We start from the raw sequence: 14,713 nt of genomic DNA, 5'->3' as shown, positions 1-14,713 counted from the left end.
AAAGAAATAACATTCTTCTTTTAAAAGCTTCAAAACAGATGCTAACTTTGGTGTTAGTGGCTGCAACTTATTTAGTATCCTAAAAGTGCTTAAAAATCATTCATAACTTATCTGTTGCTCTGTTAGCATGTCTTTTCAGCCAAGTACCCAATAGATTGACACACCAGTTCTTAAACAGCTGATAAAGTCTTTATAAACTGCTTCTATCAACAAAACAACAAAGCTTCCTTTCTCGCTTAAAAAAAATGTGAATTTAATTTGACAATGAATACTAACGCATTCAGATATTCCAAGATTAGGTAATGTTACTTTTTACCCCAAATTACCAAATAATCACTCTGTAAATGTGTTAATTGTTCGTTTCGATAACAGTTGTGGGTTACACTTTATTTGAAGGGGGTTGAATAAGACTGACATGACACTTTCATAAACATGACGCAACACCTGTCATGAACATGAATAAGTCTTCATGAATATTTATGATTGTTGTCATAAAGCGTCATTCGGTAAATTATGACACTTTAAATACAAAGTTGACATTATTCAAAATGCCTTTGTTATGACAACTTGACATTAACCAAGATATCATTACTGATATAAATTTGTTATAAAAATATTACTGATTGCCCTTTAAAAATTAGGTAACTTTATGTTATTAAAGGTAAAGTTTAAACAGTAATAAAAAGAAAAAGATTAATGCCATCCTGGTTTAGTCGGTTTGTGTTTTGGTTGGGATCACTGGGACACGCAGCTGTCTTCAGCTTTCAATTGGCTCTCTGTTGATTTGAGGTCAGATTGAACAATCGAGGGACGCTCGTCCGTCTTCCTTATTACATCCACGAGCAAATACAGAGTGAAACAGATTCTCTGCATGACACCACCCCGGCACTTGACAGTAATAACAGTGTTTTTCACCTCAAGATTTTTAAAAACTACTTTTCCCAAAGAGAACTGACAGAGATTTGGTAATGATTGCAAAAAGTGGAATATTTTGTGACAGTGTTCCTAAGGACATTTAGCCACATATTAGTAAGGAGGAGTGTACATATTTGATCCATTATTCAGAATTTTGAGCTTTGAGGATCAGAAAAATGTAATTTTTTTTTAAATACCATTTTAATAGAGTGAACTACACTGCTCACACTACAGGCAGCATGGGAGACTGCCACAGACACAACGCTGCGAGCTGAAACTGTGACGTGACGTCATGTGGGTGGCCGTTGAATGCAGTCAGCACTTTTTTTTTTTTTCTACCCCCACCCTGCTCCTCCTCTTCCTCTTCTCCTTTGCCCTACAGCTGCACATCACAGCCTGACCTCTGTGGGGCCCCAGGAGGGAAAGGGCCGGCACCTGGAACCCTGCAGAAAACCTCGAGGGACCCAGGCTGGAGAACCGAGAACTTTTTAAGGTCACCGAACGTCTGCAGTGAGAGCGTGGTGTTAGTCCGGCAGCCCTGCCTCGCTGTGGTGTCCAGATAAAGTGACAGTCAAAAAAGGGGTGAGAAAGACTAAAAGCTGCAACGGCGACCTGGAGTGCCTGTCTCACATGCTTCCCCATGTGAGAGTCGGCGGAGGGGAAAACGGGCGCTGCTTTATGTAAGTGTCTCCGAGCATCCTGTGGGACGGCTGGACAGCCTCACATGGCTCAGCCAGACCAGGCCACAGGCCGTACCGGCTCAGAGCACTTATCATCTGTCTCCCTCTCTCACTTGTTCTCTGAGTGTTTGCTGTCTGCCTCGCTGTTCCTCCTATCAGCATCTACTCATTCATTTTTTTTTTCTGCCATTCATGCCACTGCTTCCCATTTCACCCCAGGGTGTAAGGGCTTGCAGCTGGGATGGGGGAGGAGGGGGGGAGGAGGAGAAAGTGGCGGGGAACCAAAGACCGGGAGGAGGAGGAGGAGGAAAGGTGGGAAAGGAGCAGGACAGATCAGAAGCACCAACTCTTATTCCCCATAGACATAGCGGAGATCAGACACAAATGCAAAATTCAAACCTTGCTGCAAATCTTCACTGAAGTAGCAACAAAGCATAATCCAGTAAGAAAAAAACCAAACAAAAAAAAAAAAAAACCTGCCACTTATTAGTAGACACGCACTGGTACAAATGCTGCAAATATATTTTACAAATGTAATTTCCGATGAGACGTTAAATGCATGACATAAAGCGAACTCGCTTACACAAATGCTCAGCTTTGACTCAACCTCCCCTCCCTGCACCGCCCCCCTCCCCTCTCTCTCTCCCTTCCTCCCGCCCCTCTTCTCCTTCTTCTCTCAGGGCAGCTGGCAAAACACAAAGGAGAGAAGTGTGCAACTGGTGCGATAAAGCCAGGAACATCTTGCTATTCAGGCGTCAGCATAATAAACTGGAGGCACAATTAGGAGGAGGAGGAAAAAAACAAAAAAAAATCCCCAAAACTGCAAGAACAACCGCTCGGTGGGCTGAGGCACCACTCGGTGCCTCAGCCCAGCTGTGCATCGACTTTAGCAGGAAAAAAAAAAAAAGAACAACTGTGCTGTTCTGTTACCCCCCCCCCCATCCCCACCGTTCCCCCTCTCTTGTGGGAATGCAAATGATCAGATTCAGTGATAACAAAGCGTGTGTGTTTTAAGTTCAGATGTGTATCACTAATACTATTGGAGAGGTCTGACACATCATTGAGCACAAACATAACTCCCTTTGTCTAAAGTTCCCTCAGGGAAAACAAAGGCAGCAGGAAAACAAAGGAATATTCATGCAAAAGCAGTTGTCAAGAGGTGTTTTATAACTTTGTGCCTTAACAGAAAAGAACAGCGCCCTTTGCAATCAAGCAAGATTATTAAGGTCTTTAAAATACCCCCCCCCCACCAAAAAACGCACCAAGTTTGGAGCTTTTTTTTTTTAAGTCATGGACAGATTCCTCCCCCTCAAACCTCCTCTCTGTTCTCTCAATCCCCTAAGGAGGCTGGTGCAAAGTCTGCCAATGTCTGGCTGTTCGCATGGCAACCACCAGGTGAGTGGCTTGGAAAGCACGGCGGAGAACATGTGACTCGCTCCACATGCTCAGGCAGCACACGCTCAGTGATAACACTCCCTCCTCCATTCAAAACTTGCAAGAACACGGCACAGTGTCAAAAAAACAAAAAAAAAGAAAAAAAAAACTGTTTGGAAAGTCTAGGAAGTCGACAAGCAGATGACCAGTCTGCCAGTCCGTCTGTTTACCACTCTCTGTCTGCCTCAGCGTGCTGTGACACACGTACACGCGCACACATAAATAACCGTGCAGTTTTTGTGGAGGTCAGAAGAAGAGAAAGCCGCCCTTGAGCAAGAGGCCGGGTGGGGTGGAGGGTAGGGGGTGCGAGAGGAGGCAGTGGTGGGGTTCTAAGACGTGTCACAATCAGTGAACATCAAGCGCAGCGGTGCTTGTGTTGTAAAGTGCGAAGGAGACAATAAAGCAGCAGGAATGGTTGAAAGATGGGCAGCGAGCGAATGCAGAGAGTCCGCAGGTTCCCTTTTAGATCCTCGTCACATCTGGATTCTGTAAGCAATTTTTAAAATGTTGAACTTGAAGGGACAGTTTGGAGTTTTAGGTGGTTTTCTGTGCAGCTCTTTTCATCAATATTTACCTCGGAGGTTGAAAGATGCCACGTCATGGTGAAGAAGAAGGAAGATGGAGACGTCCTCATGTCGGCGGAAGACAACTATTACCAAATTCTTCCTGGCAGTTGATGTTCAAATGTCACATCTAGATAAAAATTTAATTACATCGTTTTAAGAAGATTTTATATTACGCCACATTTTCATAGTTTGTGGTTCTGTTGCGATCACACTACACTTTGAACTTTGCGATTAAACCATAAAACGCTGAGCAACCTCCGTCTGCCACCTGTTGTTTATCAGATTGATAAACCACATTTCCTTACAGTAAACCGTGAAAAAGATGTAGAAAAATACTGTTGAACCAAGCAGGAAAGGAAATGATCTGGAATGACCATGATTTCTTCAACTGATACTAAAAAGTATCAAATTCTCATACACTCACTGAGGCTAAGCTCCACAGCGTACTAAACTAAAAGAAACAGACATGCCAAACATACCTTCCCTGAGTGTAATAAAACAACTATTTGTAATAACAAATCAAGAGGAGAGACCAAATTGTGGAAATGTAAAAAATTTCTAATCAAGACTTTCAAGTGTTTCATAGGAAATTGGTATATTGACAATAATATAATGAAATGGAAAGTTGCACAAACGGTTTTAAAAATCATCAACAGTTTTTATGTGCCTTTTACTATGGCGTAAAGTCTAAATTTCTTGAACATTGTTAATCAAAACTCCATAAACTCTATATTTGATGTCTTCACAGTCTACAAATCCTGTGTATCGTTTTATGTCAGACGGACGACGCAAGGATGAAAAACACAGGAACAACTTAATATTTCTCCTCAGCAGAGCGACATAACCCTACAGAGCCAATCGTTAGTCATTAGGGTTGCACTCCGACAAGCGACACGAAGCCATTGCTGCTGCAGCAGGTTCGAATAATGTTTCACATCAAATGGATCACTGTGCAGGTTATTTATCGCGCTGTGTTTACACTGTAGCTATACTGTTCAGCACTATAAGTTACAGGAGTAATACAATCGCAAAAAAATATATATATCACGTCACCTCATTGAGCCTCGGTGACAATTAACAGAAAGTTTTCCACTTTCACATATATCTTCACACCTCTGTTTAACAGCAGTAATAGAAAATTTCCACAGGCAGTTACATTCTCATTACATGCTGAAATTGTTATATTTCAAAATTATTTCATGTACACTGGCGTGTTACTTGGAATAGGACACTGCTTATTATTGGCGCTGTTCATCACTGAGAAATTGCCCCGTGACTGTTGTTCTGTGGCCTCTTGCGCTCACAGCTTCCCTCCACAGAGCAGCAGAGCGTCAGCCTCTGGCAAATACCCCCACCCCCCCCCACCCCTACACAAAGAATCACCAGGCCATAAAAGCTGCGAGCCGTAAATTTGCCGGCACTTCCTGGCAGCTTCGGGTGATAAAGATGGACGTGTTTTAGGATAGGAAGATTCCCAATTAGCCAGATCAAATTGTTATGATGGGACACAATAGGCAGGCCTGTATCAAGAAGCTCTTATTAAAATGTCAGCAGTGAAGAATGAGGTAAAATCAACCCTGCGCAGGTCTCTGCTGTGGATGTGCAGTGGGAAGGAGATGCTGCACCTCTCCTTGTTCATCCTCGCAGCTTTGACTGAGATTTGCATAATCAAGCAGATGATAGAGGCCAGCATGCACTCGAGTTGCTTTTCATTATTCATTTATCCTCACCTCTCTGCCCGTGTCCAAATCCTCAAGATGATACGTGATTCCTTAAGGCAAAACCGATGGATGGTGGATGCAGCTGACCTAAATCTGACACCGAATCAAGAGGATCTTTTATTCATGCCTATTGGAAAACTAACAGTTGAAAATATTTGGTTCTTAAATATGGTCACTGTTTTGGCATTTTTCATGTATTTTGTTAATAACGATTAAAGTTGTGAAATGAATAAATGTAGACAGTCATAATGACTTGTTGCTGGTTCACCATTCTGTCCATAATTTCTACTGACTGACTGAAGAAGTAAGTCAAAGAAGTAACCTTGTCTTCAGATGTTATTTACGGCCACTTAACTGTTTTTTTTTTAATGTACAGTTTTTGTAAGGATTAAGGCGTTAATTAAATTGGCTTACAATTTAAGGTCGCTGAGTGCACAACACAAAATTAGGCAAAATTATTGTCGTGGTGGCTGATTGGTAAAGATGGGGACTATTTTATTCAGACAGAGTCTATTCTCACCTGTCTCTTTTGGTTTGCATTAAAATTATTTTCCCCATTGGTCCAGACTTATTGATCAGCTGTGAATACACTCAAGCAAAGTATTTTTGATGCAGTCTTGGTCTAGCTTTCAAACAAACTTAGGTGTGGTTCGCTTGTGTTTGGGGGAAATTTTATTTATTTATTTTTTTTTTTTTTGGAATATTTAGGTTGGACAGAGATGAGTGTAGCTGGAACTGGGGCCCCAAAAGGAATTCTGCCCAGGGCTCCATACATTCTTGGACTGGCTCTGCTTGCATCTGCTTTTATCCACAACAGTTTTCCCCTCGTCCAATAAAAAGAAAAACAAAAAAAAAAAAGCATCCCTTCTGTGGGCAAGTTGCAGTTCCTGCCTCTGGTCCTCACAGTTGACTATTTTCTGAGGCAATTTTTGTGAAACAAGACTTCTGAATAGATTGTCTCGTGTTGCTGTGGATTCGCCTGTCCGCCTGCAGGCTCTATAAATAGCCTCTGTCAGATATTTTCACTTCTGTGTTGAGCACACTCAGTGGCACAGCAGTGTATTAATATCCACAGTGACCGGAGTCGTGCCTCACCAGTGGGAGAGAGTACGGTGTGGAGGTGTGGAGTGGGGAAGGAAGGAGGGAGAGGAGCGTACAGTCAGCACCCAGCAGGATTGCACACAACCAGCAGGCCCATCATTTCTCCTCCAAATTCCCTCTTCAGAGTCAAGTTGCAACAATGAAGCCTTTATGTCAAAACACTCGGGCGTCTTTCCATTGTGTGCAAGCGCCCAGATGCAAAGTTGATCCAAAAAAACGGATGTGATTTAAACCTCCTTTTCACTCAGATTATCTCATGCTATTACTCTGAACAATGTGGCAATTATGCAATCTGACGCAATAAGCTCCGAGGGCTAACCTCAGAGAGGGATATCACTTTGATCCTAGGGGTCAGAGATCCTTCCGCTGAGTGTGAGTGACGTTGCAAATTAAAAAAAACCCTAAAGTCCCAAGTGCACAATAAGAATCATCCCTGCTAAAGCACAGATGTGCAAATAAATCCTCAGCTGTGTTAGACTTATGTGTGCAAATTTTAACTGGAAATGTTACTGGAAGGTCATCACTGTGGATTAAACATCACACAGAAGAAAAAAAAATTTAACATAAAACCTGTTAACTAATATCTATGTGATTCCCACTTAAAAAAAAATTAGAATGATACTATTTCCTCAACTAAAACGCCCTTTTTGTTTTGGTTGCTGTTCAAGAGGCAGTAATTAATCATTTCTGTCCCGGTCATGTGTTTCCCAACCCTTCGCCACCATCACACACACAAACACATGCACACATCCAGTGATTGCCTTGTGTAACCAGTAGGAGGGATTCTGCATGTGCTGCTGCAAAACATTACATGTGCCACTGAGCAACCCGAGGTTTATTCATACAGTTACACAAAATGTGTTTAATCTTTTAAACTCTGCATATTATTGTTTGTTTGTTTGGACTTTTATCTATGTCCAAACAAATGGACTTTTTTTTCTTTTTTTTTTCCTTTTTTATGATAGACTTGTTTTCCTCACTCTTCTTATCTGCTTTTGAAGCTTCTTTTCAGTTTACCGTCTTATCAGGAATGCGTATGTAAGCGCAATATCAACTGCAGAACTGCAACAGTATCCCCCCACAGTTGTATTATATTTCTGTAGTATCATTTTCTCTAAGCAGGGATTGCTCTGGAGCTTGCGAAGTAGCGCCCCTCGTGGTGGAGGCTGGAATAACCAAAACAGATGATGCAGAGCGGTGTGATCAACAACTTGGAAAGTACGTGTGATCACGTTACTTGGACAGTGACGTGGGGAATTGGACTGGAAATTAAAATGCAATGAAGAATTAAAGGGGAAACTATATAGGATTACATGAGTTTATTTTTCAGTTCACCCAGTTTTTTAAAATGGGATTTTTGCCACAGCTGCTAATGCTACAAAATGAGTATAAAATCATTTAATTGGAGTTCATCCAGCCATTTGGTTCTAATAAAGTTAGATTTACAGTTTTTGTTGTTGTTGTTGTTGTTGTTTGGTCATGTGCTTTCAAACCTTTGAGCCTCTCTCTGTCATAAAGACTCAGATTAACTTCCTATATTGCAAAGTTTTATTGTTTTTTTTCCCAGAATGTGCAACTTCCTGGGACTCCAAAATGATTCCGGTTGACACAAAATAACACAAACATTTTCTGAATGGCTGAAGCTTTTCCCTTTTCATTTACTTCTTAGAAAATACATAATGAAATCTTCTCCGAGGCAATTGCTAGAATAAATCTTGTTATTTTCAACATGATAAAATAACATAAAACAGGCAACATTCACAAAGACGCATCCGAAATGTAAATATTGTGACTCCTCTCTGACAGGTTTTGCAGATATGAGCCAATCTGACGGTATTGCAGAACAAAGTGTCACAGTCGGTGATAAGAGATAAGTCCTGGCCTCTGTCTGAGTTTGTTCTGTCTGCGCAGGACATTCCAGGAGCCACACAGTGTGACGTCTCACACACAGGTGTCACATTTCAGAAGGCAGGCAAACCACATGAACTCTTTTCCTGGTTGCAGATAATTACCGGCAAACATTAACTAAAACTGTCTCACTTGTAAGATAGAGGAAGGGACGCCTTGGTCTTGTAATTCATTTTTTTAGGAATTAAAATGGAAACTAAACTCTTTATTTTTTCTTTCTGGCTACACAGAAGTATACAGTATCATAATGCGGTTTCTCAGAAAATAGAATATGACAGAAATTATGCATAGCGGCATAGTTTCATAGTTGATTACACAATCAAAACTGAAGTCTTGAAAGATATTCAGCAGATAGTCACTGACACTCTGCAAAGAGGAAGCCACAAATAGTTGTTGCATTAGTACCTTTCTGTTTGCAGAATGCTGTATCCAACCAAGCATGTGAATCAAATGTTTAGTGGAAGGAAAAAATGTGGTAGGATGCAAGTACACATCTTTCAGGTATGAATCTATTTTCTGTGCTATGTCGAGTATTGTCAAGAGGAAGATGAGATACTCCAAGTTTTAATGCATTCTCAGCAAAAATCATCAAATTTGAAACTTAAAGCATATTTCTCTGTCTGCAATGGATTTATGAGTTTTAGTTTTGGACTGAACTAACTAAACACACTAACTTTGCGTTGATATTTAAATTACAGAGATGCACCTGTCATTTGTTTCTTGAGTTTTATTATAAGCTTTTATGTGAAAATCCTTCCACTCTTTTATTTCGTTTACTTTCTTACATTTGTACCACACAGGTATTGTATGAGGGTTGAACATTTTTATACAGTGAAGTCATAAATGAACCTCAGACAAAAAAAAAAAGGGCATAAAAATATGTGGGCAGCAGAATCACAGCAGCGGCAATAAAGGAAAGCTCATTAAATATATTTTAAGATTCTCTGTTGCTCATATGCTACCAATTATCCAAAAGGAGAGAGAAATTCCCTGCAATTATAATCTCCAAGCAGCTCCCTTAAGCCCAAAGGTGACAGTGGTGTGGCTGGCGCATCCTTAGAGAGCAGCACATAGTGACTCGACGCAGCACCGCCACGGCTGACGGAGAAGGAACAAAGGTTGAGGCGATGAGTACAAACTGTGCACGCAGACTGGAAACCTGATATTCCAGCTCCCGGCTCGTGCTGAGCCTGCAGGGGAGGGAAGAGTGTGTGCCTGTTCGTGATATCGACAGCTGTGAACACCAAGTCTCGCAGAACACACTCTGCACAGAACAGGACGACGCATCTGTGTGCGTCTGTCGTGCTCCCCTGCACCACGATTAATCACTCGCGACTAAACTGTGGCAACGTGGAGCCGAGCTTGCTCCTTTTAAGCGGCTAATGAAACGCCAGAGCAGAGCATGTAGATGATGCACTTATGTGAGATGTGCATTGTGATTAGGAAGCAAACAGGGGAAGGATTTGGTTTCATCGACTGGAGGAAGAAAGCGGCACTTGTGGTCGTGCACTGAGAAGTGCAAGGCCTCTGTGGGCCGCAGCTGACCCGGCACTGTCATGTGAAACCCCGGGCACCGAGCTCCAGCGCTCAGCTATGCTGTCAGCCCCTCCAGGCATGTAGAGAGCACTGCCCTTTTTTCAAACAGCCAGCGAGTGGCTGCCCTCCTAAGCTTTGCAAAGCAGCTTAGGAGCTCCAGCTCCCTCCACTGTGCTTCACACGTGTGAAACGTACTCGCTGACTGGCGCACAGACACACACACAGGCCGGTCCCCGTGCGTGTTCACGCTGAGGTAGGCGGGCCCGTGCCTTGTGCAGACTCTCGCGGACAGCAACGAGGAGGACTGAGCCGGTCGCCGTCCCTCCCACCGAGCTGCATGGAAGCACGTTTTTGCTTTCTGTTTTTTTTGTTTGTTTGTTTTTTCTTTCTGGAGCACAAACACACCTGCAGAAAAGCATGTAGGACACACACACACACACACACACACACACAACGCGCTGCTGCTCCTCTGCTCGTCATGCTTTCCTTCGGAAAGGGTGGGGGCCAGTGTTCTCGCAAATGAGAGCCATGTGTTGGTAGAAGCTGACAGCATGTTCCTGAACTTTGTGAGCTGGAAACGGAGCACTTTCCTTATGACACACAGATTCCCATTCAAATCCCAGGCACAAATCAAAATGAGAAAATTCTTTGTTTTGTTTACTTTGCTTCAGCGTTCTCCAAAACAGTTTGTAGCCGGGGTGAACTGCCACATCCAATTAGAACACCAAAGAAAAGCAACCTAATGTGGTAGAGATGACTGCAGAACAGGAAAGCATTTCGTTGCACACGCACAATGCAATCTGTTGTTACTGACATTATGGTTCCTTGCTCTTCCATGTGTTGTCAAGTTACACCGTTATATGTATTTAGATATGTATTGACAGACCAATACAAAGAGTGTGAGACATTGTTTTAAAACACAGTCCTGTTCCACCATCCGTCACGTCATCCCTGACCTGCTTGCTGCGTTCATTGGTCTTCATGATGCAGTTTTTACACGAGCATTCTCAAACAAACTCCTGAGGCATTCGCGCAACTAAACTCTGCTTATGAATAAGGTTGACCTCTGGGGGAAATTAGTTGCATTTAACTTTGCTTAGTGCAACCACTTGATTTGTTTGTGTCGATAAAATCCTAATAAAATGTAAAAGAAGCCTGTGTTATAATGTGACAAAAGGAAACCGTTGGTTGGAATACTTCTATAGCAGGCCGCATGATTAGTGTTGATGCTTATTGTATAAATTAAGCTTGGTGATTTTCTTCTGAGACGTGGCTTCTGCCCAGTTCTCCTCTGATTCAGCTGGAGAATAAATGCACACACCTTTTCCTCACTGCTTTCACTCTACTCCCACTCATTTTTCTTCTCCTCTGTTTAAAGAACAAGCCATGCGGAGAAAGAAGATGGAAAGAAAGGACATGAAGAATTCTCCTTAAATGTATACTTTTAAGCATTTCTCACTGCTTACTTGGACGCATACTGTGTAGAAAAGCACCAAATGATAAATTTTTTCCTTTTACATGCCTTATCTGATCTGACACTTCCGTCTGGATGCTCAGTGATTATTCAGCAAAAACTGCGACAGCCAACTATTTTGCAAATTGTCTTTTTCATCCTACAAGTTCAGGTGAAAAGCAACATTGAAACCTCGCTGTCAGATACTGACTCTGCAACCACAATATCCTCTGAAACTTTCACAGGCATCAGCAGCGGCACATGTACATGTGTTCACTGAATGTCATGAAAAAAAAAAAAGTAACCTAATTTCCCAAATCCATTCTGCAGTGCTTTGTACTTGTGTAGCCACAAATATGTAACAGTCATAATTGAACCAAAGGCATAGATGTTTTTAATTACATAGTGGCTTACAGTACAAAATATATATTTTTTGTCATTTGAACCACAAATTTTGTTGTATTTTATCATAATCGTATGCAATAGACCAACACAAACATGTGCAAGGTTATGAAGTGGAACGAAGAAGACACAATTTCAATATCTTTTGCTAAAATAAAAGTGTGTTGTTCGTTTTAATTAGAGGCCCCTTAAACCACTTTGGTCCAACCAGGTTTCATCAAGAATGAACTAATTACTAAATAGAATCTGCCTCTGCTGTCATAAGACATGGCAGTGGTAGCGTCATGCTGTGGGTAGAACCCCATTCCAACAAGAGACAGAGCCTAAACATATAGCCAGGGCTGAAATGGAAAGGTTAAGATGAAGGCATGTACCTCCATGGGGACGGTCGCACTCCGTTTTATTTAGAGCTGTTAGAGTAAAGGGGTCTAAATATTTTTTTTATATTCATAAAAATTTGAAAAGCCGTGTATCTTTACACTTAAGCAATATTTTGCCAGACTATCACATAAGTATTTCAATAAAAATACATTTAACTTTGTCATCACAGTGTGAACAAATGTGGAAAAAGTTGGAGAAACTGAATGCGTTTGGATTCACACATGGTGCTGTGTTACGTCATATAAACTTATCTTGTTTAACGATTAAAACCAAAACCTGTTGGACATTATTCCTTCTGGGTTGTTAGGAAGAATTTTGCAAAGCTGTTGAGACATTCCTGACATTAAAATCCTATCTCAATATTAAGGTGAGAACATGCTGGATAAAAAGGGACATGTTTGATTTTGCATTGTCATCATCTTCAAGCCTAAAAAGAAAATCGAGAAACAGCGAGCAGTAGCTATGGCTAAAAAGTAACCTGTGCAGGTTAATGTCTAGTCTGGGACATTTTAACAATGGTGGCTTCCTCCTGGTGTCCATGTGAGCTGGTCAGAAAAGGTGCGATAAATGGATAACATATTCCTTCACGTGCCAAAAATAATGTGCGACCACTAAGCTACAGGTGAGCTGAGCAGCGTTACGAAGTGTTTAGCAGCTAGCGCTAACTTACTGAATGAATCATGTTTTTCTGCTGCATTCACCAACGCCAAGCCTGTTTTTATTTAATCTCAGACAGGATCTGAACGATCACCACCTAGATTACCTCAATTACATGTTGGACAGTATCATTTTTAGTAGCAGAGTGAATCATGCACACACAGAGACACACACACACACACACACACACAAGCATGCACAGTGCTGCTGAGTCACGCAGCCACTGTCCGTGCATGTGTCACGAAGCATGCATACGTCCAACTCCGACCTCCTCATGACTGCTGGCTTTGTGAGGTGTGTTTCTGTTGCTCACATCCAACCAACCAGCATCACATGTTCTGAATAAACCAAACAGACATCCTATTTTACCTCCTATGTTACTTTAAATGTCAAAAACAAACTGCTATGCTGCAGCATTTAGACACTATTAAATATTTACTCCACGCAATGTCCTTAAAAAAAAATGTTCCTGCGTTCAGAGTTTTGAACTGCACTCAGCACTTTGACAATGTCATCCTTAACCGTCCTGCCTGTGTTCTGACTGGTGTTCTGGGTTATTTTGGTAACTTTTAAAGAACATAATTTGGCCTTGGATAGCCTCAGCATAATGTTCCCACATAACCCCAGTGTGGTTAAAAACACTAAGCCTTGTTGTAGTGGTCTCTATCGCCCCCTGCTGGGGAAAAGGCAGCCCTTCTATCCTCATTGTTATTCACTCAAGAAAGGGATCCTCCTCATGCAGGAGGCATAAACACTGTGCTTTTCTTCATGCAACTCTTCATAATCTTGGAGTCAGATCTACTGCTGTCTAACTTGCCCTCAGACTCCCCACTAACCTTCTTCGTAAACACAGGACTTGTGCTTTAAATGCAGATGTGGCCTGTAAAGTTCCCCCTAATAATGGTGCCCAGTTTACAGTCATACAGAGCGCATTGCATATTCCCTTTCATCTCACCAGTGCCTTAGAGACAGAGACGGGAGCTGGTTTGAGAAGCATAAGGAGGGGCAGGAGAATGGAGGAGGAGGAGGAAGAGGAGGGAGGAGGAAGGAGAGAGGGAGGGGAAGCAGCCAGGCTGAATCTCTTGGTTTTTGCCCCAGGGGTGTGTGCTACTGCTGCTGCTGCTGCTGCTGCTGCTGCTACTGTTGCTCTCTCTTTGTCTAAAGACTGATTAACAGCAAAAAGGACCAAAGGGGAGTAAACAAATATTGTGTGCCAAAGACAAAAGCACATAGACTTACCTTAAGTGCTACAATGCTGGCAACGCCTCAGAAGGATGTTGGTTGAATTTCAACAACAAAACCTCTCAATCATGAAATTGGAAAGCCGTATCATGCATGACTGAATTATGTCCTGCTGCAAAATGATTGCAAATTTAAAATCTTATCAACATGAGGAAGTAATAAAATTATGACAATAGATACATTTTAAGGGCGCTCTACTGCCCTCAAGTGGAAAGAAATCCCAAATTAAAAGACTTGTTTCATCAAAGTGATGAAACAACATTGAAATCAACAAAAAAAAAAATAGTACTTGTGTGTTAAACCATTAACTTATTTGACTCATATTCATGTGCTCACCTCAGTCCAGATATGTATGTAAACTGTATAAAAAAGCATATAGGCATTTTTTACACTCTCAAGTTTCAAAAATTATTCATATGTATTAAATGCCATAAGTTATATTTTTACATATACATAACAATAATTTTGAATAAGTGACTCGCATTTTGATTTATTGGTGGTGCACAACCTTAGTTTTGAAGTACAGCGGTGGCAGTGTCATAATTTGGGGACGTTTCGCTGCAGGAGATACTAGTGCACATAACGGATTACACAATGAGGAAAAAAGTATTATGTGGGAATATTGAAACATTTCAATGCATCACCAAGGAAGACGAAGCTCGTGTGGTAAGGGGTCTTCAAATGGACATTGACCCTGATGCTGAATTGGTCATCAAA

This window comes from Poecilia formosa, unplaced genomic scaffold, assembly GCF_000485575.1.
Source record: "Poecilia formosa unplaced genomic scaffold, Poecilia_formosa-5.1.2 Scaffold71, whole genome shotgun sequence".
In the NCBI taxonomy this organism is placed as follows: domain Eukaryota; kingdom Metazoa; phylum Chordata; class Actinopteri; order Cyprinodontiformes; family Poeciliidae; genus Poecilia; species Poecilia formosa.
This window is presented reverse-complemented; position numbering follows the sequence as displayed.